This window comes from Alexandromys fortis, unplaced genomic scaffold, assembly GCF_014885135.2.
Source record: "Alexandromys fortis isolate MF-2015 unplaced genomic scaffold, M_Fortis_MF-2015_v1.1 scaffold_10, whole genome shotgun sequence".
Taxonomy (NCBI): Eukaryota; Metazoa; Chordata; class Mammalia; order Rodentia; family Cricetidae; genus Alexandromys; species Alexandromys fortis.
In genome coordinates, this window is record NW_026067895.1 from 1,746,906 (window position 1) to 1,749,641 (window position 2,736).

The following is a 2,736-nucleotide window of genomic DNA, read 5'->3' on the forward strand; positions in this document are numbered from 1 at the left end:
GTTCCAAGCTCCCTGAGCACATTTATAGAGGACTTTATTGAATTTAGCATTACTTCCTGCAAGAGTCTTCAAACATGACTAGCGGAGAGCAAAAGTTCCATGGTAGTGCTAGGAAACTCGGGGTTCGTGCCTTGACTGACACACTCTAGAAGGTGGGTATTCCTGACATCTAGAGGATGGTACTTGAGCAATCCCTGCCTAGGGATATGTCCTAGTCATGGATGAGACTCCTGCTTCTACTTGTTGGTCTTGCCCCTACCTGCTTCTCCAGTTTACCATGTTAAGAATGGTAGGCACAATAGCTATAATTCGTAGAAGTTAGTATAAGCCAACGCTGGAACCTGTGTGTGGTGGCACACACCTTTAATTCCAGCACTTGAAAGGCAAAGGCAGGTGAATCTACATGAGTTCAAGGCCAGCCTGATCTACAGAATGAGTTCCAGTACAGCCAGGGTTACATAGAGAAACCCTGTCTCGAAACACACACACACACAGAGAGAGAGAGAGAGAGAGAGAGAGAGAGAGAGAAAGATTTAAGTGTTCTCAACAAGACAAATTTTTGATATCAGGGTTGTCCAGAAAAAAACAAAAACCAAACACTAGGATATGATCACACCACAGTGGTTCTAACAAATCCCCAATTGGCCACCAAAAGACTGTGAGAGGTCAAACCTGGTGTGTGCTGCCAAATACAATGAAGACAGGTGTAAGGTGTGGCCCGAGGCTGGAGGGCATACCTGGGATGTGGCTTTCCTTCTATTTTTCATCACAGATAAACCCTTAGAACTATGTTCTTAGCAGGTCCTTGCCAGGTATATGGGCTGAACATCATCCCCTAAAATAATCTATGTGGAAGCCGTAACCCCTGGGGCCTCAGAATGGAAATGAATGGAAATGGGGCTTTTGAAGAATTTTTGGTTGAGGTAAAAAGAGACCCTTAGGATCCTCCTTGGCCAATCTGATTGGTGTCCTTAGAGGAGGAAATGTCAAAAATTCATGGCCACAGTGGACAGACCATACATAAATTCCTGAAGAGGGCATCATCTGCCGGCCTCAGAGACCCTGTGAGAGGGCCCCACCCACCTGGGTCCTAGCATCCAACCTCCAGAAGTCCAGAAAGCATCAGGTAATGGATGTGCTGGGAGCGGACAGGTATATGTATAACGGCAAGGGACACTTCCCAAGGATAGGCAGTGCTGTCTCCAGGCAGAAGTTTCTATGACCTTGAATACCTTTTGGCTTTTCCAGAGGGGTATTTGAGGTGCTACACTCCAAAGCATCAGGTCATTTGTCAGCCAGATGCAAACCTTTGGCCTGTTGCCTACTAGCTTCTTTTCAACTGCCACGGCACCACCATGCGAGGACCACACTGCACCAGGCTCCTGACCCTGGTTTGGCTTTGTATTATCAAAGGAATTTACTGTAAAAACAAGCAAACAAAACGACAAGAGAAACACACACACAAATACACACACACACAAACACACACACACACAAATATACTGTTTCTCTGAGCCTGAGACAACAGAAGTGGCAGGCTTATGGCAGGGACTTGAATGTAGGGTCTCCTGGCTTAGGATGGGAATTCACAGCTGTCTGACTCCCAGATAACAAATGTGGAACAAGTCCTTCAGTAGGCAACACCAACAGGGTGCTGCTTCCTGCCGAGAGCTACCCTGAACACACTGCACGCTTTGGGGGAGCCTTAACCGTCACCTCGGTACGGCAGCACTGCAGATGTCACAGCGTGTCACAGGTAAGGCTTAGGGACTTCCAAGGCTGGCCTCCCGGCATTTGGGAAGGCTGGGACTAGCGCCAGTCACCAGCATAAGTCCTCTACTCGGTCTCAGAACTCTTGCCCATGTCTGCAGCTGATCACAAGGCCAGCCGAGGCTGCTGCATAGAGGCATTTAGATAGGCCTAAGGAGTCTTTGTCCCCAGCTAGAATTTCTATGGCCTTGAATACCTTTCAGCTTTTCCAGAGGGGTGTTTGGAATCATCAGGTCATTAACCAGCCCAAATGCAAACCTTTAGCCTGTTGCCTAATAGACTCTTTTCAACTGCCTCAGGGAGTCCAGGGGGTCCAGGGAGGCAAGGATTAGGAATTTGGGGGGTTGTGGGCTCAGAAAAGCTGGCGTCACCTGGAGGCCTATAGGGGCTGAAACACTTGGCTTGATGAGATGAGGGCCCAGAGGAGGCAGGCATAACCCAGCGTGGTGCCACCTGCTCCCCAGCCCAGCCAGAGCATGGGTCTGCTGGCAGGCAGCCTCAGTTACTCTGGAAGGCCTGCTCTATGGGCACCTACAGTGTTCCTAGCAAAATCAAAAATCATTGGCAAACAGTGATTTCTCAAGGACAGGCGGAGAAGACGGCAATGGGGCCCAGAGGGACATCCTTCCTCCTCTAGAAGGGCCTTCCAGCCTCCACACCAGCACCACTCTGAGCTGACTTCTTCTTCACTGGGCTGCCAGGCATACACTTAGTTCAAGCCACACGCTGCCTACTTGTGACCGTAGAAATGTCTCCAGAACTTGCCATATACTCCTAGGAAAAACAATTACTTCTGTGGAAAGGGACTTCTCTACCCTACCCATGTGTAAGATGGTTACAACACTAGAAAATTTTCCTCATGTCTATGATATGCATTAGAAGAGCATTCCTGGGCTGGGTGGTGGTGGCACAAACCTTTAATCCCAACTCAGGAGGCAGGGGCAGGCAGATCTCTGAGTTGGAGGC